This window comes from Halictus rubicundus, chromosome 2 (assembly GCF_050948215.1).
Source record: "Halictus rubicundus isolate RS-2024b chromosome 2, iyHalRubi1_principal, whole genome shotgun sequence".
Classification (NCBI taxonomy): Eukaryota; Metazoa; Arthropoda; class Insecta; order Hymenoptera; family Halictidae; genus Halictus; species Halictus rubicundus.
Window position 1 is genome coordinate 11,493,362 of NC_135150.1, and position 22,518 is coordinate 11,515,879.

Sequence of the window (22,518 nt, forward strand, 5' to 3'; positions counted from 1 at the left end):
TATTCACGAAGCACAGAAATGATTAAACTTGATCGCGGGAGAAACTGATCAACATTATGAAAAATTAAGAACTCCTTAAACATGTTTCCACAAATATTATACTTTTTTCTCATACGGAAAATAATGTATGAATAAATTGCATTAAGAATTCGTAAAGTACAGAAGAGATTAAACCTGATCGCTGGAGAAACTGATTAACATTATGATAAATTAAGAGCCTATTACAAATGTTATTACAAATAGTACATATTTTTCTTATCGATGAACAAATCTCGTCGACATATTCTTTCAATTTATGAGGAAAGCACAAAGAGCACAGAATGCACCTAGAAAATAATTATTTATTCCTCAGAATTCTAAAGATATATGTATAATCCAGTGATTATTAATTATTAATTAATTACTGCGATCACTAAAACAAATTAACGAAACGTGGTAATTGGTTCGTTAGAGATTCGCAGCATCTCCGAAATTGTGTTGATACTAAAATTCACGATATTTCTACGTTAGTCCGGGCATAACGAGTCCTTCAGTCAGCAAAATAAAGTCCTTTATTCCAGCTTTCGCAAAAAAATCTATAGAATCCGGAATTAGCATAAAGGTGAGCGCGACAATTTATCGTTCCATTAAAACGCATACAAATTCCATCGAATTTAAAAAAGAATTCCTCGAAGACAAAGAAGAACAGCGGAATTTAAATATCTTTCGACTCGGATTGGCCTCCGATGCACAATGGTTGGAACAGTGCAGCAGAGGGGAGGGGGAAGAAAGGGAGGGTGGATGATAATGAAGAGCAAGTTGATTGTCACAATGATACGGAACAAATCGGCGAGCAGCGAAGCACGAATGATTTTATCAGAGGGAGATTTCGCATTCGTGCGAGCGTAACAACGCGTAAAGATACAAGGAATCTGGAAAAAACGAATGCAGACGGTAGCACGGGCTCGAAGTGAAACAGAAATTCGAGCGAAAAGCGTAGGAACAATGGAATACCGACGAAGCACGAAACGACTAAAAGACCGAGAGACGTTCCCTGCCGACGTGACAAGAAACTTAACCTTCCTTCCGATCAGCTAAAAAGATTCTATACTGCCAGGTAATTTGAACCAATCCGTGATTGATTTTTTCCCAACGCGACCCCCTGACGCCCACCGCGATCAGAAATTTCGACGCACGGTGATTCAAAACACGACAAAAAGTCAAGTTTTTAACTTTAAAATCAATGGAATATGGTATACATTTCTAAATGTTCCGACTATGTTTTGGCATGAAGGTAGGTCGCCATAGAGAGATTCAAATACAGAGGAAATTGCAGGTCTCACAACGACCGCACTCGTTTCTCGAAATTATCCAACTTTGCTGTATTTCATCCTTTTATAAATAACGATTCAGCAGAAGCTCACTACATTGTGTTGTAGAACGTCCTTCCAACGCATCCAGAAGTATTTGTACACTGCAATTCACATTCTTGAGAAATTGTGGATATTTAAAGTCGGATAATTTGGTTTAAAAAATAATACAATAATATAATTGGACTCGTTTTAAAGCTACTTTTGCAAATCATCGTATTTCCCGATTTGAAAATTGTAACAATAAATGTGCAGCCACACGTCAAAGTGCATTTCGTTACATGTGAATAGACATGCTTATAAAGAAAATGAATTTGGTTCGCGATCATTACGAATTTGTCCACTGTAGTATCAATTGCCTTTTTTAAACTATTTTCATGGTCAGGACATATTTTAAACACTATTTATAACGCAGCGTTAAATTAATGTATTTCAGTAGACAATCAAAATATAAATATTTTATTTGCTGAATTTGCACCTTCAATTTATATTGATATTTTATAGCATTTTATAGGATCACGATTACTTAAAATAATATTTGCAAAAAGAGAAAGCACAAGGAAATATGACAATTATATACGTTTAAATCTTGTTGACTTGACGATGCTGCCATTGTTATATACTTTTATTCCTTAGTAGCTTTTAAAATTTTTATTACTCTATTCTCAAATTAGAGTCCTTTAAAACGGTGATTAATATTTCTCGGAAATCTAATGGGTTAACTTCGAAGTCAGTGTAGAGATTCTTAATAGAATTACGTAGCTTTTGGCATAAGACTTCCCTTAGCACCATACCTAATTTTTTTTACTAATTTTTTCAATTGAAGTAACTATCACTTGACAGACAAGCGACGTTTCTAAAATCCAATTCTACTGAACTGTGTTCGTTCTGTCCAATTCAAGAAAATATTTCTTTCTATTTTAAGAAATATTACTTATGAAATATGTCTTAGGAAATTCCTCTAATGAACCTCATCACTCAATTCTATTATTTTACATGAACATGAAAGCATTTATAAGTAAAAATGTACAATTTAAAATATTTGTAACAACTTTTTGATACATAAGTATAGTCCCTAAAAAAGTAATTATCAACTATCGCGTTAATTTTTGAAACCCGTAACAACTTAGTACATCAACAATTTCACATAATAATACATAGTTTAATGTAACGAATGAAACAAATAGTGAACAATATCTCCATTACACTTCACCATTAACGGTAATTAAACCACCATGCAGTTTGTACAGATTAAACTTTGCATATAAAATTACATTTACCTCACATTTACCACATTTACCTTACGCTAAGTGTTACACATTTTAATAAAATTTCCTATTTTTTATAATGAAATTCGATATTGTATTCCATACTTTATTTTTCTACTATAGTAGATTTCTATATATCTAAGACCTGCTTCTAATTCTAATATTTCAAACAAAGAGAACAAAGATTCTATTACTCTTGTTGCTAGGTGGATACAATACATTTTTTCTCGGATTTGAACTTATTTGGGATTTCAATTGTTAAAATTCAAGTCAGCTTTCTATTACAGTTTATAATTTAAGTTTATATTGAAATCTGTTTTCGCAAATCTATCTCTTATAAAAAAAAATAGACAACTTTGCCTTTTAAACTATTCTTCCAGCTGCAATAATTTCCGAGATATTCGATAAGATATGTCTCAAATTTTATAGCAAAAAAAGCTTCGTTGCTACTAAAAGAAAAAATATGTATTCGTATAAGCCAAAATTAGTATTAAATATTAGGCTAATGTTAAACACAGTATTCGAGGAATAAAATCTTTTTTTATTATATACAAACAAACATATTGAATCAATATTTGGTTATTCCACCCTTTGCCTCTACGACAGCACCTACTCCATTCCAATGATTCCAATAGTAGATAATATTTTCTTTTAAAATCCTCTTATTTGTGACAACTGGTTAGACTTAATGACACAAGACGGTATTTTTCGACTGTTGCCTCTATTTTCACAAAATATGTTGCCATAACAATAAAACAAAAAACGTTTTAGCATCAAAAAATAACAATTATGCTTCAGAAAATTGGTAGTAGTTAGATTTCGTTTGATGTAAACAAGTGGTCATATTAATATCACCAGGGACTGTGCATAGTTATAAGTAGACACCAGATCTTTGAAGATAAAGTATAATCGCTCAACTTTAAACACGCATAACTTTTGAACCAGTGAATTCCTCGCCTTAAAACTACGATTTTCGGCATTTTCTAGCCAAGGTGTACAGGATTATGTAGTAAAAAGTTGAAAAATTGCTGGATTGCCAAGGTGAAGTTTAGTCCACAGGAGCTAAACATAAATTTATATTTTTCATAATTTTAATGTAGTGAAAATAATATATTGATACTCTTAGAGTCTTCGAATCTTTTCGTTGTTTTAAATTACACCTTTTCATTTCTGTCATAAATTCATAAAACCCAGAATGGTCCGTTACAAGAATGGTCCGCCATTCGATGGTTAACTCGTTGATTTCACGTATTCCTTGCAAATACAACAATTTCACACCCGAGTAACGAAGAGTCAACGCCAGCTCCCGGCGTACATTTCCCTATGGGACACGTGGAGCACAAGGTGCTCGGCAAACACCATCGATACGGCTGACAACCGAGCGCAGTTGGTCCGATGCCGTTCCGTTAAATGGGCGACAGCCTTTATACGCGTACTCAGTCAAAAATTGACGGGAAGCCAGCCAGAAGGTGGAAGAACAAAGAGCACGTGGCCCGTCGCAGGAACAATGGCCGGAACTGTAAAGAAGCAAAACAGTGAAAAGACTTTGAGGGAGGAGGAGAGGGGGGGGAGACCACTCTAGGTCTATGCGGTATGATTTAAAAGCTGACAACAAGAAAGTTTAGCGAAGGGTCCGCTCTGGCTCGCGCCGGAAAATCGACGAGCCTATCTAAAAGGAATCTACAGGTGCACGACAACGGAGTACTTTGTACGATTCTTTTCCCCACCCTGTCCACAGTCGTTTCAGCCTGAAGGGTGAGCCAATGCTCTCCCTATTCATCCGTTTCTCCCGGCATCTAGATCCCAGAAGGGTGCGTGTATCCGTAGATACCCTACGAAATTGGCAAGATAACCCCGGCTCTCCCGAGCTGAAATTTTTCGCGACAACCATTCAATCCCCCTCTCCCCTCTCGACCAGGATATTTATACGCCGTAGAGGCCGCTAGCTCTTGTGGGCATGTCCTCGCTTCCTGTTCCGGTTCCGGGCACTTCTTTCCTCGCGAAAAGCTGGCCAATGATTTTATTCGCGACCGAAATGAAGAATATTTCGTCCCTGTGTTCGTATGGGTAGAAATAAATTGGTACCTTCTTCGTTTAGAACTGTAATATCCAGTAATTTTTATGCAGGAAACAAAATCGTAGAACTTTCGATTACATTAAGATAGAGCGATGAAACCTTTTTTCAAATTGCAGCTAAAATGTTGTAGAATAAAGGAAAAATTTGATTGAAAATTTGATCTTCAAAATATTTATTGAAATTGATCGTGAAATAAGAATTGACCATACATAACTTTCTTGGTTATTAAGGCGGCACGACAGAACAATATACTTTTGTCAGACTGTGGTTAGAAATAAGATTAGACCCAAAAATACTAATGTATCAAGTATACGACTTCAAAGTTACACAGTGCTCAAAGTTACACTGTTGACTGCACCAATTCTATCAGAAGATATTCGTCAGATTTCCTCTTTATTTTTCGTTGCTATACAAGGGTTCAAGTTTAATTTTAAAAAATATATATCGTCACTCTATCTTAATTCTGTCCGAGGTCCCACGATTTTATCGCAAAAATGAGCGAATGTTGCGACGCCTGTGCGGCCACGCCGGATACTACGCGCAATAATAATGCTAATGGTAATCATAACAATAAAGGGGACGGTAACTGCGCCATAGTGGTACGCAGTTCGATACGAAGTCGCCCGAGTTTCGTATACGCGTAATTGCGCGTGCGGTTCAGAATTTTCTACATGACCGCGTATAATTTCTGGTTCTTGCCTCCGCAACCGCAGGATGAATGAAATGCATTTCGGTTTGCATATTTAATGACCTTGACACTTTGCAGGTCTCGCTTCCGCAGTATTTTCATTCTTGAACGCGATGTTGCTTTGACTTTACGACTGGTCGCGATCAACGTTTCTTTTTTTAACAAAAAGTGACTATAAAAATGGAACTTTCTACGGCTGCATACAGAGAGATTGCTACAGCGACCCGTAAAAATATCGCGTTAATTTATAATTATTTGTGCGAAATAAAAATTGTTTTCTTTAATTGCAAGATACAGGATCTACGTAGATGTTTCTTTCTTTTCTTAACAACATCTTGATCTGTTGAAAATAATAAAATTGTATGTTTGAATTTGTTTAAATGTAATTACTGTTTTGCTAAAATTTCGTCATTCTGATAGTGTACAAAATTCGTTCAATTAACAAACAGACGAAAGCTCTAGTTTAAATAGTATTACAATAAAAAATATCAAGTACTTTTTTAGTTATTTTGAATTTAAATCTTTATAGGTTCATTAATTATTTGCAAGATGGTCTAAATGCATAGGAAGTGATGACAATTTTTTTAGAGTAGAATGCATTTTAGTTGTTGGCAGATAATCAAGCAGTTCAATAAGGGAAATGAATACGACTTTGTGCACGTAATATGTCAAGAAATGTTCGTCGGCAAAAAATCTTTCGTCGACAGCGAGGTGCCAAATGGGCCAACCTTATCTCTGTATCGGGTATGTCCATTAACGTAATAATTAATTGCCGAGTCTAGACACGTAATTATGTCACGTGTATACGATTGACGCGCCGCTGAATAATGCGACAACGTAGTCGAAGCTTAGACGAAAATCTTCAACGAATGCTTGATCGCACGAGTGTTGTATCCTCACTCCTTGTCTTCGATCGAGCGCTCGCACCGATGACAAAAGGCGCTGTCATGCGGTGCGATAATGTGACGATACTCGTTAAATTTCAGGCATTTCTCAGCTTTAAAGCACTCGGGGCATTCGCCTAAATGAGATTTACGTGTCGGCACCTGCCTCGAGGGCTGTTCAGGAACAACCACACAAACGCGGGATTGAGATCCCGCAATTAGCGCGGCCGCGTGACGCGCCATCGCGTGAACTACCAAGTCAGTTCCAGAGAGCAGACTCCGCACGTCCTAGCAGGTTCTACCAGGCAAGACCTTTCGAAATCTCTCTCTCTCTCTCTCTCTCTCTCTCTCTCTCTCGCTCTATCTCTCTATCGGCTGATCAAGCCGATTCCCGAGCCCAGACCGCAGCTCATTTGTCGAGGTGTCCCTATACCCAGTAGCGAGAACGCTTCAACACGAGGCAACCGAATTCTTCTGCTGAGGAAAGCACTTCCGAAAAATAGTGCCACTTCTCCATGCTGATCTATAGACTGCATTTCGGATTGGCAGACCGGATCTTGTCATGTTCGTCCGTGTTTGTGATTTCGTTGAAATTAAATGACCCTCGGAATACTTACACGTATACTATATGAGCATCTTACGGATAGTAAAACTTTCTTATACATTATTATTGGATAGGGTTTATTGCAACGCTCGAATATTACAATGTATAAATAGTAACAGCTGCTCGGCAGCTGATCACGCAGTGAAGATATTGTGGAAAAATTGTACAATAAGTTCCACGCGAACACGCAAACTATATCTAGCGGATATTCGACAAGTTTTCCGCGCGAAAAGTTCCCGAAGATGTATCTCACGAGCATTCAAAGAGTTTTAAAAGTCTTTACCCGAGACAAGTCGTCAACCGTTTCGACACAGCGATCGTAGTTAGATTCTTCCTTAACGTTTGGAGTAAGAGAGTCTAGTACACTTTCTGTCATTCGGCAGAATACTGATGGCGTGACTCCACGTGCATAACAAATAACTGCAGAATATCGATAACTTATTCGTGCATACATATCTACGTACATATACGTACTACTACATATTCCGTGCGTTAAGCGACGCGCGATCTCTCAAAACACACGTGTAACTTTTGAACTGGTGATCTCCTAGGCTTGAAACTTGGGTTTTCGGCATCTTCTCGTCAAAATCTAAAGGATAACATAAAAGAAAAGTTAAAAATTTCTGGTTTCCTGAGGTGAAGTTTAACCGCGGCTCGCACTGAGCCTGGGCGTTGGCATTGGCCGAACCGGAGTCCGTCGGGTAACTCGACGGAAAAGCTACTTTAAACAACGTCTGGAAATACTCGTTTCCAGGCAGTACAACATTCTTGGGACACCCTGTTTAGGATAAAAGATATCGTAACAGTGGCGCGGTTGTTGCTAGTTAGAAATTTATTAATAAAAATTGTTTACACGAACCGCAAGGCACAGGGACCAAGTAAGAATTTATTTCTCTCTTTAATAATATTAATAAGTTTCCAACTATTTTCCATATATACGGAAGACAGGTTGGCCTGAAAAATTGCGTCACGATCGTCGATCTCGCCTGCGAGCAAATATTTCTCTGATTTCAAGTTGGGGACAAAACTGGGGAAAATAGTTGGACAAAGGAGAAGGTAACTTGGTCGCACCTAAAGTTGCGTGTAGCTATAGCGGTGACGGGATTGGAGCAGGAACCGGGTAAATTTTCTGTAAACTTGACCTGTAAGTTTAACCGGTGCCATAGGGATTGACACAATCCATAGGGAAGCCTATCTCCCTTATTGCAGCTTTGGTTGTACTCGCGGGAACACTAGTGCAGAGATAGAGAGCCCCGAAACGGAAGTTAGTTCAATGTTGTTCTAAACTCGCTTCGCTGATTCGAATACTACCGTGCATTACCCCCCGTGAACCAGTCAAGGAGCCATTCTTTAACTCTTCGGTGCACGATTTGGGTCTGTGTGATACATGAATTGAACTTGTAGCGTTTTAATTTGATTTAACACTAAACGTACCGACAATTCTTGTATACCTATTCCTGCGCGGTCAAAATGACCGGTCCTTAAAAACAGTTATTGTTAATATAATTAAACGTAGATGATAGTCAATTTGTTGCTGAATGAATTAGTAGATGAACAACTTCCATACAATGACGATACTTTGTTTTCATATAATTTCAATTATATAAAAAATACTGCGATACCCTCTCCTCGATTTACAAAATTGTACTGTGTCGTCCACCTGTCTCATTCAATAGAGCGGCTCATTTATTTTGAGTTGGCTATGCCACATTGAGAATAGCCTTTCTTTTATACTGATTTTTTAGGTTTAGAAGAGCTATTTAAGTACCATATTATCTCGTGCGGTCAAATTGACCGGCCGCGGTAGGTAGGACAGGTTATAAATATTTCTTGAAAAAGAAAAAATAAATCGAGAAATAAATACTGAAAAATACATTGTATACATATTATAAGAAAAGTCGTAAAGATACATAGTGATGTGATCATGTTGTATGTACGAAATTTGATCGTCAATTTGACCGGTCGTGGTAGGTTTAGTTGTTAAATGATCTTGGAGTTCCTCGATGAATTCTTGGTTCGCCACTATCTGTACATTAACATTAATTAACTTCATTATTCAAGTGAAAGCTATCCACAATTATGATAGGAAAAAGGATATATGAAAGAAGCAGTAACGTGTGTATAACATAGCGTTGTAAATATTTACAAAACAACTATAATAAAAAGTAGTATGAAAGTATGGAACTATGCCGAACTTTTTTAACTTCCAATTTTAATAAATCGACAATAATCTTCCAGTATTTATGAATTCTTCCGATCATACCATTGTTTTATGTTCAATCTATTTGTTCTATTGGGTTGTAACACAAATAAATTTAGTTATATTTAATATTAGTTTTCATTAAAACGTGGTTTCTCTTTTACATAAAAGCGGTTTTCTTATTTAAAAGACTAGAAGTGGCCCTTTTATTAGTTACAATTATGACTATTCACGATGAATCATAACTAACCCCTTCGGATTAAAATATATTTATATTTGCAACCGTATGCATGCTATGACCTAACGCTTACATGTGCAAAGGTTCACAGATTAATAATTGTATCTCCTAAATAGTTGAATTTACGGTGTAAAAGAAACAGTTTGGAGAAGTGTTGGAGAATATGAAAATAGCTGCAGCACGAGAAGTTAAATAGTTTACAAAAGCAATTCAAGTAATCGTGGCAAAATAGAATTTGAAAGAGTATGAATAACAACTCGTACAAGTATTTAAACATTTCCGTGTATTTTGTACGTGTATTTCCATCACGTTATTAACAAGGATATTTTAACACAACTGCGCATTATAATTTAGAAACATTTCAATTTGATTAAAACATCAAGTAACCACGTGCATAAATGAAGTACCGAAAACTATTTCCTGTGTGTTGGAAGTTCTCAACAGTGTTGCATGATATTTTGGATCCAAAATTATTTTGTTAGTACACGACGAGTTGGTTCGGTAGTATCAATTACGTTAATGGAAATGGTGTTTACCTGGAAAACTATGTAAGCTTTTCTAAATAGTTAGGAACAATTTAATGATCGTGCTACTGTAATTAGTATCAGGTAATTTGCTAATAATTTTCGTCTGAAATATAGTGAGAGCAACCGCTAACAGTAATAGCATTAAAGTTCTAAAATGTACGTGAAAACGTAATTTATAAGATATTGTAAAGAATGTTCGCCTTCTTAAATAAACAAAGATACGAATATTAACCGTTTAAAATAAACTGTCAAAGCAGACGTCTCTATCTACATTTTTATCTTCACAGTTCTGTGATAAAATGAAAATTATTCAATATAAAATTACAATTAAATCGAAATGTTTACAGTAGTTTGATTAAAAAGAATGTTTAATTTAGTTTTACTCTTAGAAGAGGGGAAAATAGATTTGAGAAAAAAAATCAGAAGTGTGGGAATACTTTTTGTGGCAAAGAAACTTGTCAAATTGTACAATATCTGCCCAGAAATTGTAAACAAATGCTTAGATCATTTAATTGTAAATAATTTCAATATTTTTTACGATAATATTGAAAAGAAACTGTTAAATTGGCCAATGTTTGGCCAGAAATTGTAAAACCAATGTTTAGAATATATAACGTGAATAATTCTAATGTTTTCACGGTAATGTGTTAAAGAAGTTGATAAATTGAACAATCTGTGTGCAGAAATATAAAACAATTGTACGCTATTCCTTTACGAAAAGTAGATAACCCAACACCCAGATCGGTGTCCCTTAAGTGCCTTCAGGGAATAGGCTGACACTGTCTATCTGTCACGTAAAGGGACCCAGCGAGCAATAAAAATGCAAAAAGAATCCCATCACTATCTTTTAATATCGCAGTTTTCGAAACAACTTGCAACATATTGTGAGAATATGTTGTATATTCTCATAAAACTGGTTCTTAATGGTTCAGCAAAACAATTTTACTTTTGATTTTGTTATCTTTAAATAATTCTTACGTAATCATCCTCAGCTTATTTGGTAAATCAAATTACTTAATACCCATTAATAAACCAACTATTTAGTTTTCTTTGCTAGGTACATTTCTATCATTTTCTCCTCGAGCTACAACAAGTAAAACTGATCCAGCCACTAACAAGAACAATTTTAACGTTCTTATTTATCAAAAACATGTTTTAACATTTCTGACCCACACCGATACAGTGAATTTTCAATACATGTCAACAACATGGGTCTTGGCAGCGTCGTGTATCGTCCAAGAGACATACCCGATTTGTGTTATGTTTACACTGCTTGGCGTCCGAGGCCTCTCGATCTTCGTCGCCCCTCACGGGGTATACTCCGCGATAGTGGGGATAATTCCGCGACGTTTATCATCCAGGCCTTGACGACATATATAGAGAAATCATTGCATTTCACTACGGTTTCCTTTCGATACAAGACGATTGCTCGGGACCTGCTTGAAGAAGAAAAATAAGAGGGGATAGCGATTTTCTTATTTCGAAATAAAAAGCGTCGTCTTATGTCAGAATAAAATTGCACATGTGACGGATCACGAATGACTCTGGCATACTATACGGTGGGTTAAATGCTTTTGGGAAAATGCAGTGTTTTCGCAAAAACATTTTGTTTCTGTTAGAGATACATATGTATTAAAAATTACATGATTAATTGAATTTCTTAAATTTCAATAATTCTGTTTCTACATACATCTACTATATAAATTAACATTAGGAGATTGTGGGTGTCTATTTATTATTGTGATCGCAATTTTACGTAGTGAAATATTTTATACAATTGCTCACGAAGAACACAAGAGTTATATTTAATTACTGCATTTTGTCTTCTGAATAATTTATATTAGAACTGAATGCACACATATTTTAAACTGAGTTTGCTATTATAGAACCCAGTGCTGGAAACTCGATCAAAGTTTCCATTCCGGAACTTATTTCCGAACTTTTCGAATCTGTATACACGATTAGCATGGACTCGTGAGATGAATAGTAACATTAAGGGTAAACTATTACCTTAATCCTTCCGGTGATTGTTAAGGACTAATTGCTTGATTGCTAATCCACTAAAGGAAAGTTCCGCTAACTGTATAGCACACATACCTACATCCGTGCGAATTCATTCCGTTCTCCCTTTCATTACAATCTTAACGCGCTTCGAAGGATACACCGGAACTTCGACAATGACTACGAGTTTCCTTGGAACTCCGAATTCTTTGAGGTGGCATTCGAGAACAGTCGAGGATTAATTCCTCTAGTGTACATAAAAAATTTGCCAATTTGTAATTCGTCTTCTCGTTAGCCGCGACAGAAACAGCGAAAATTGATTTGTTGTGCAGCAATTTTAACGTAGAATTTCCCTATATTCATTTTTAAGAATTACCGTGACGCAATCGTCTACCATAAATCAGAAATAAATCATCGAGAATTTTCTAATAAATTGTTTAGAAATATTACACACAGTTTTGGAATAAGATCATCAGATAGAAGGAATATTTAACATTGAAATATTTACAATCGTGTTCAATAATGTTTTCCATTAAGTTCGCAAACAATTTAGAACTTTTCACGATTTTATCATTCAGCAAGTGCACCCAACAGCTATAAGCTAGGGTAAGCGACCGATTACTGTGGGAGTACCAATTACTGTGCCTACATTAATTACGCTTAGTTTTAAAGCGTAATGTATATTAAAAAAGAGATATTAAATGTTTTCATTAAAATCAGTTAATATATATGTTATACTAATTGGCACCCCCACGGTAATTGGGTCCCTTACCCTATACAATATGTACGAACAAGAAATATTGAAATTGACCCCATCTTGTGCATGCGTTGATACAATTGACCCAAATTTTTTAGCGGTCCATTGAATGCAGGCAAACTAGGTAACGTGAAAATTGTTTCGAGTTGCATAGTAACGTGGAGGGACAACTCGTAGTGATCATTCGAGAGCAAAAAGTTAATATTGGATGCCTACGTGAAACAAAATATTCAACGAAAATAGTCCCGAGACAACACACACGAGATCTAGAAGTATCCAACCATTTTTAATATTTTGAAAACGTAGAAAACTTCATTTTTCACGTATTTGAAATCGCTGCAGTTCTCAAGGTAGATTTGGCGAAAGTAGAACAATTAATAATTGAATAACAGCTTTTATAATTTTTAGTTTCTCGGATAATGATGGTTATAAACATTCGCATTTTTGTTATTCGTGGCTACGTACATGTTTGTTAATATAATTTTTCGATTATAATTGTTCTTGATATTCTGCGAGAGATATGTTTAAAATCTTATACCACAAATAATGAGAGGATTATTTTTCTGCAGATTTTTAGTGAAAAATGATAAAATTACTGAAAAAGTAAAATGGTACTATTATCTGCATTTTGTTATTTATATATATTAGATATATATATAAATATATTGCTGAAATAGTAAAATGGTATTATTATCTGCCTTTTCATATTTATAACTATTATAGGATTAGTAGAATATTTTAGTAAAAGATGGTAAAACTCCCGAAAAAGTAACATTGTATTCTGATCGGTATTCTACTAAATATTGTAGGGTTAGTGTATTGTTGCAATAAAATATGGTAGAATGGCTAAAAAAGTAATATCGCATTATGCGTTTATTGAACTAAACGTTAGAGAGACATGTCATTCAACGGCATTTGAAAGCATGCATATCCATCAAAAAGTGAAATTCGATTTTCTCTAAAAGCTCTCGAAGCTGCATACAAAGATTTCATTCAATATTTTCCATTTATATTTATACATTGCATCACTTCCTGTCCATTTGTGCCTCGAATTTTAGTCAATGTTCGCTACGCACGGTGCTTTCCAGTTCAGTTTGCCATACCTTTAATATACACATGTATGCATGTATATATCGCGATGAAAAAAAAGAACATATATCTTTACAGCTGTAAAAATAAATCAGAAATATCCTATGAAACGTTTCAACGCGGTGCTTTGTGCCCGGTGAAAGCCCGATTGAAAAATATTAATTGGTACAATCGAGACATCGGGTAAAGCGAATATTATATTCGTTTAAAGTAACGTCTCCTCGACACGTTTCGTTTCTATATCTTTTAAAATTCAAATGATTCTTTTCATACTGTTTATCCCGTGGAATTTCAAGTCCTTTTCGAATTTCACGACCGTAATGAATTGCCACGACCAGACAGCGGACTTTTCTGCATTTATAGCTCATAAAAAGTTTCAAAAACGATAAAGCACGAAGTTTAATTTCATAAAAGTTCTTCCGTTATATCCTGCATACTTTATTCAAACAAGAGTCCATTTGCTACGTTCGTTCGCGGCAATAATTGCCGAAACTGGTAAAACCGTTTTATGGAAGAGGTGGAAAATACTTGAACGAGAGTAATATTACAGTCTCGCAAATAATTAATACTTAGAACTTTCAAAATAGAGTCGAATAAAGAATTAAAAGAAAGGTGCATGGAGAGACAAATCAACGAAGAGTGGATCAATTCGTGGAAAAACCAGCGCTTCTTTTTAAACGAAGTGAGTGATATGCGTGAACAGTGTCTCGCACTTCCATTTTGTAGCAAAACAAGTAGGAACATCAACATCGACGTACAGCATATACAGTACCACTGCCACAAATAAAATAATAAAATACTTTAATAATAAATAGGTACTGTAACAAAACATACACGTACATACATACATACGTATGTGAGTTCGAATTATTGTAAATCAATTTCTGCTCCTTCTCTTGTTCACTGTATTTCGGCTGCCGAACTCTCCCCGCCATCGCGCTCCGTGGCCACGCTCTGATTGGTCCGTGTTTTTCGTTAATAACTCCTTAACAAAGCCGAGGCGGACATTTTTGCAAAGGAAAATGTCGCTACAAATGACCGCAGAAACCACCCATTTCACAGAGTTGATTGAATTTTGGGACACCCTGTATAAAGTTAAAAATAAATTTAATAAAATACTCGACAATAATGAGAATATGCACTGAATATTTTAAAAATAGAAATTAGAACAGAAACAGACTAAATGTAGGACCACTTCAGCTCATTCATATTAACTAATATATGCAAATAACAACCATTGCTGTTACATAAATTATACATACGTAAATGCTGTGTATAAATTGCGGTCGCTTATACCCTAACCGGAGATGTAACATTGAATAAATAATCAACACACTACTGACCTGTGGCTATTTAACAGTGTGGAAACATTCACGACAGCTGAGATTTTCTTGAGAAATTATTCGACAGCAGTGGTGATTATGGTTTAACCAACAAGCCACACGACAAACATACAGTACATGATCAAACTAATTATTTTTACACATCTTTTGTCCAAGGAATGATTAATATTGACTACAGTACAATGTTCGCTCTATATATGTCCCAAATGCCTAGCAGAATTGTCCCCACTGCCACGGAGTATACCACGTGAAGAGCCTCGAAGCTCAAGAGGTCTCGGACGACGAGAAGTGCAAATATAACAAGGATCGGGTATGTCTCCTGTACGATAAACGACGCTGGCAAGACCTGTGTTGTTGACATATATCGAGAATTCACTGTATAATGTTTTTAGTATTTTGAATTGATAGGAAACCGGACGGATCACAAAATAATTATTTGTAGAAACACCACGGAGTTTTTACGAAAAACGAATGCATCAGTCAGTAAAACGTTGGAAGACAATTACAGAACAGTTTGACAACATAATTGATTGATAAAACTGTTATTTTAGAACGTACAGTAAAACAAGAAAAATCTGTTCAAAAAGACTGTATGCTTTATGTGGCACTATGTAAATGTACATACAGTACGCGTGAAAAAGAACGTTTGGAAAGACTGTGCACTTACTGTCACAAAAGATACATATACATATGCACAGTCTCTGTAAATAATTTTTTGATCGCGTTGGAAGAGAGTCAACTGTAATCGCTTGTGGATTACTTTCAAATTGGCCACGAACTTTGGCAATCGTTTAACATATTTGACGAGGCCAAGATGGACGGTACACCCCGCACGAGGATTCCACAAATTGCACTAAATTACACCGTGTGTCACCGTGGGTCTTCGTAATTGGTGTCCCGAACTAATTTTAATTCCCGGTTTCGCCCGGGAACTTTTAACTGCGTGACATCCGAGCCATCAATCTTTTACCTGTTGCGGTTGTTTGAATTCCGAGGTTGAACGCGTAAGAAGAGCGCGAATAGGGGTCGGAGCCCGCCGGAGGGTGGCAAGCAAAAGCGAGAAAACGAAGGAAAAAGAAAGAAAAATTAGTCACGTGCCTGTTACGTATGCGCGGCAACGATTTTCCAGTGTATTCTACCAATTTCTGAGCAAATGAGTAAAAGAAGTCGTGACGATTTTAAATACAGCACCCCCTTAAATGAAACCGGTACGTGACCGGGTTTTCCCTTGCTGCCCTCGCGAGGCTGAAGGTATAATTTTATACCGGCAGAGTTCGAAACGGGGTTGTGACAAGACGCTCGAACCCGGCTGCAGAATTATTGCAACGCCGCGTGTCGATCTGATATGCGAGAAGAAGTTTCCGGGGATTCTTTGCATAAAAAAGGAATTGAAATTTTGAATCGGGTCCCTAGCTTCTGCCGAGGAATATTTGCCGAGAATTCCAAGTTTTTTCGAACTGTGACGCGCCGCTGTCAACCCTTAACGTCTTACGTGTCGGACCCAAATATACACGACATCACAATCGGTCGCATAATTGATGGCGCACACTTTAGAATCAGAATAACTTCCTTATGAACGGACCATACGATTTTTAAAAACATAAAATCCGCAATCTACGTGTTCTTGTAACACATTTTAACACAACGCAACTCAAATGAATAAATAGAGTCTCGTTGTAGAGACATTTAATTTTTTATTTTTATCGACAAAGCACAGAACCGTGCAATCAATTGTACAATTCCTCACTTCGATCATTGTAAGTACATTCACAACGACACGTAACTGAATCGTTAAAATTCGAACATAATTACGGTTGCAACCGAACGAATTTATCCCACAACCGAATAACCATCATCTACGCAATTCTATCACGAATGTATAAAATCCACGATCTATTCATAGACCATAATTAAATAGAGCGTGGCACAGGCGACAGCCAAGCGCAGCGGGCCACTATCCCATCGAATCGTTTCCCGGAGCCTAGAGCCAGCCCTGTTCATCATCGCCGGCAAGAAAAACAATAATAATTACTAGCGTTGGAGTCGTAGGTCTCGCGGAATGCATCAGCCGTCATACCGCGCAGTCCTATATTCATATTCGAGCACCAGAACCGAACTCATTTCGAGCAGAAGATGTGTAGCTACGGCGGGCCGGAGCTCACGAGGGAAAAAATCGATCGAGGTCGGAAACAAGGAATTCCCGAAAGGGGATTTCCTTCTGCCCCACCGACCTAAACTTTTCTCCCCCATCATCCCCTGGTTCTCTCTCTCTCTCTCTCTCTCACTCTTCATCCCCCTGGTCCCGTCTTTTATAGGCACCAGCTATCGTATTCGTGTCCCCTTCTTCTTGTTCCTCAGCCCGCATTTCAGAAAATAGAAAAAAAAAGGAGGAACCGTAGGACGACCGAACGTCGTGAAAAAGATGCGACAGCGTGTACCGGGGGATCGTTTCAATGATTAAGGACGACATTCACGGTTTTTTTCTATTTTTTTTTTTTTCTTTGAACCGTCGTGAAAAATGATCCCTTATAGCGGGATACACTCGCCCCTCGTTGCGTAATGACAGCGATCTCTGATCGGCTGCTTCGAGCACTCGATAACGCGTTATTGCTTAATGCTGTTACAACCGACACTTCTTTTGTCGACGAGCTTGCTCCCTTCACGATGGAGAACGAATGGACATCTTAAGGGGGCGCGTTAATGTAAACGCTGCAAAATTTAATTTCTTATTTCATCATAATCTTTTTTGTTTATTTCAATTCAACGTCTTACGTTATCATTTTTTTTTTTATAATCGATTTAGCTACTCTTTCGCCATATCGAACAATTTTTTAATGGAATAGTTAATTTGTCTCTCTTGGTTCTATCTCGCCCGGAATAGAAACGTGGTAAAAATCGTCTTTTGCTGGCGTACATAATTAGAAATCTCAGAGTGTACTCTAACAAAGAAATTAATATCATTCTTAATCAGTATGTGTATCGTTCAACTGTAACAAATGTAAATATTCCTCTGTGTACAGGGTGATTCTGAGAACTGGAACAGGTTACTGCTATTTTTTTAAGTAGAAATAGAAAAAAATGATACATGCAAAAATCATATGGCATAATACGTCTAATACATCTTCATGTGGATGCGCCAATACACCCTTCATGCCACGTGCAATTACAGTTTATTCTTTAATGCAACAAAATTTTTTTGATAAAACAATCGACCCGTTTTATTGTCCTGCGTATAAAAGTACTAACCCAAGGTCATCGAAATGTCAATAGTTATATCAAACACGACATCAGTTCCTACAAATCATATTGAGAGTTTGGATACCTACTTCATGTAATAAAATACGTTTCGGACATAAAATGTTGAATGTCTTGTGAAGTATTGACATTTTGACCTCGGGTTAGTACTTTTATACGCGGGATAATAAAAGGGATCAATTGGTTTAATAAAAAAATAGGGTGAGGGATCCAATTACCGTGGGGGTACCAATTACTGTGTCTATATTAATTATACTTATTTTTAACTCATAATGAATATTAAAAAAGATATATATATAACATGTACATTAACTGATTTTAATGAACAAAATGTAATATTCATTATACTATAAAGATAAGTATAATTACTACAGGCATAGTAATTGGTACCCCCACAGTAATTGATCCACATAAAAGTGTTCGAATCGTTTGAACTCATTTTTAAAAAGTTATTCTGTGTTGGAAGAGTGTGCGAACATTTTTTTACTGACTGTGTATATGTAACGTATGTCAAATATATTAATTAATTTATTTATTGCTTTCTACCATATGCCTTGTATAGCAAGTACAATATTGTCACATGATGTTCTGTTTTATATATTTACAACATATACATATGTACATGAATATCTAAAAACAGAACGATTAAACTGTTCGAGAATTCGATCAAGACAACATTATTTATTTATACCGCTGTCGGTTTGTTTCATTGTTAGATATTTTTCCAAAAGCCAGCCATGTGAATTTGTATTCACGCATCCCTACCTTATCAATAGTAAATGAGTTTTTTTTATCGTTTTAGCATACAAAGGGTGGGTCAATTGATACTATCATTTTGATTTATGTCGATATTATTGTCTGTAGAGAAAAATGGATTGAAAAAAGGTTGAACGGTTTCAAGGGGCAGATAAAATGATTGTAATCGAACTTTTTTTAGGTAGGTTCGGAGATTTGAAGGAAACCTGTACTGTTTTAAATGAGAGTATGTATGTGACAGCAACTTAACAATAGGAATCTTTAAGATACAAGCTACAGCAGATAATTTTTTTCAAGGACTTTAGACAATACAATATCTTTCTACCGAATATTGTTTCTTTAAATGTTTTAATTAGCATCATTTTTACTAAATAAAGAAACACGTACCATAGAATAAAGATTACTTGCATTACTTATTAACACTTATTAACACAGTAACAATATTTTTAAGAAACAAAGAATTTAAAGAAGCACTTATCAGTAGAGTTCAAACATTTATGACAAAAATAAATAGTTCTAATTAGAAACAGCAAAGAGATCCATAGAGTTAAAAAATATCCTGTTGTTTTGAGTTCGTTAAAATTATTTAAGAATACATTTCTATTTGGCACCTGTTTGTTGCAATTGTTGAAGACAAATTTTATTTTACTTGTAATCAAATAAGTAATTACTGTATTCTAGCTTCATTTTAAATAAAGATATTATATACAGAATGCGTGCTTTTGCACAAAAAACTTTAAACATCTTAGTAATTTGATAAAATTGTGTAATTATGTCATAATATTCTCTATAATTGCAAATGTCTTATTAAAAGCAAAATTATTTTCTAAATGTCAGAAACAGCTCCACTTTGAAAAAATTTATTTAACCCATCTAATATGTATCCTATAATCCTAAATGCCTTATGAAAATGAAAATTTTCTAAAAATCAAAATTCTATTGTAAATCTCCAAAACAGCACGATTTTGAAAAATTTTATTTGACCAATCGTCGATGTTTCTTCAAACCAAAAGTGTCTTACTAAACTCGAGAATCTTTCTTAAATCTCTGAAGTGGCGCCACTTTGAAAAATTTGATTTGACCCATCTTATGTTCCCTTAGAAACCGTGCACCTTCCCTATAAATCCATTTTTCTCTGCGGGTAATAATATTGACGTAAATCAAAATAATGTTACGTGGCCCACCCTGTATACCGATAGAGTGTAATATATTTCTCATGCTCTTATCCTAACTCAGACCTGCCAAGATCACAGATTGGAAAAACTTTTATTCATGCGACACAAAAAATATTTATTGTCGGTACGATCGTTAGACTCCCCAATTTCAATTTTAACTCCGAAACTTCTAAACGAAAAATGTCTAAGGCACTACCTTAAAAGGCAATTTGTAGTTTGTATAAATGTTGCATTTAAATGTGGATATTTATGCAAAATAAAAAGTTCCAATTCCAAGAAATGGAAACCAAATAAACAACTGGCTCTCTTTAATAATTATAATTGGATTGCAGATTTTATACATTTACAACACAAGTGAATAGATAAAATAAAAAAAGCTCTAATGAATATTTTTCACTTGAAAATTACTAAAAGAAAAGTCTCTGTTAATTGACTTAGAAGATTTTTATTTTGCATAAAGATCCGTAATCTAATTATGATTGTTGACAACTAACATTCTTAAATTCTTCTAATTTTTCTACAATTTTAAATTTCGCTTACTCAATTTCGTCATAAATGCATAAAATAATCCACAGTGTACTTATTATACTTTCACATTTTTAAATATGTTAGCTAAAGGAAGGAGAGTCAAGTGATGTTTCATTTTAGATAATTAAAGTTTTATTTATTCTTTATTAACATGTACGGACGCGTGAATAAAAGAGAGATTCCAGAATTTACCCCGAATAATGGTTCAGAAGAGTCGTTCTATCCAATTGTTTAATGAAAATGTAATTTATTAACCGCACTATAAATATTTCCATGCGAAACAGCTTATAGCGATTTTGTAAATCATTTTGCGTGTATGGGAGATACGTTTATCGTCTACATGCAAATTCGTGATGTTTCATTTATTCACGGCTCAATTCATTGAATTATCGTCCATTATTATCAGATAAATAAGGTTACCGGAGTTCTATAAATATTAATTCGCTCGCAGTTTTAGAGCTGCGTAATATTATATACACAGTTATACGTAAGAGACATTCATTAGCGTTTTTATCGAATTACTCAATACAAGAAATTTACATATTAGTAAACAAATTTTTACTTTCTCACTTCTGCAAAGACATCGGTCGTAAAATGTTATATTTATTTGAAATTATATCGTTCACTTAACGATATTTAATTATTAAATCCAATAAATTGTAATAGATAATGAAAAATAATCTCCTATACATTCAAAGAAATTAAATTATTTTATAAATTAGATTATATGTATCATTAGTAAAGGAAAATGGATAAAAGATTTAAAAGAAAGGATAAAAGTTCCTACTACAATCAGCTACGTAGCATCTTATTTTCCATTACATTCAGAAACTAAAATATTAAATCAGTTGGAAAATTGTGTCCATTAAACTTAAATTTTCTTACTCAAGGATACAAAGAGCAGATAAAAGACAATTATTGTGTCATTTCATTTCTTTTACATCACGAAAATTGTCGTCCTGTGCATTGTGCCAGTATAATAAAATGAAGAACATAATTTATGTCAAACCCAGCTTGTGAAATTTCACAGAATTTTCCAGCAGACTTGATATTCTAATTTTTTGATACAATGCAAAATAAAATACATGTGCTAGCAGATTCTAATAAGAATTTTTAGTTTCTTTTAAATTTATGATTTTGTCGGAAGGGTTTTCAAAAAATTGCTATAATTACTGAAATACTTTGAATTTTCGGTAGAGACTCTACTTGTGCCATCCATCGTTCATTTTTGTGTAAGATAATTTTGCATGATACAGCAGTTTGGCATTCTTTTTTTTTTTTTTTGACAAAATTATTATAGTTCAAATAATGTCAATTTTAAATACTTTTTGGATCCACTGCTTTTAAGTAATTATGTTATAGTTAATAATGTATAAAATACTGTACTTAGTTAAATGAAACTAGGTTATTCAGAAAGTTTTGTTGCTTGTTTTTATGTTTAAAAATAACTTCAACTTCGTTAAACTAAAACTAATGTAATATAAATATTGTCTATTCTGTTCGATAACGTTCCGCCGTTTTGCAGCGTCTTCATTTTGTTTCAATATGTACTCTTTCAAATAATGACATCAATATACTAAAACGAAAAATGCAAAGAAGAGGGTTATTCATTTAAAAGCCTCAAACAGAAGTTGTTTGGTGTCGGCCAAAGTGTACGATGTAGGAAATATCTTCCCGCACACACATAAAAAAAAATGTTGTAAATATAACTTGAAGTTCTTAATCCACTCCCCACACTGCTCCCCAGACCCCCAGAAAATCCTAACACGAACCAGCACA

At 35.1% G+C, this 22,518-nt stretch overlaps 2 protein-coding genes across 3 annotated transcripts in view; both read left to right on the plus strand.

Moving 5' to 3' along the window:
* LOC143365259 (lachesin) overlaps window positions 1-22,518 on the plus strand; it is a 195,693-nt gene that overhangs the window by 96,070 nt on the left and 77,105 nt on the right. The window lies entirely within an intron of this gene.
* The window catches only part of LOC143365261 (small ribosomal subunit protein eS19), a 168,617-nt gene continuing 162,078 nt past the window's right edge, over window positions 15,980-22,518 (plus strand). The window contains exon 1 of the mRNA XM_076805292.1: window positions 15,980-15,983. The gene's annotated coding sequence lies outside the window, so the exon portion shown is untranslated. The remainder of the gene's footprint in view (window positions 15,984-22,518) is intronic.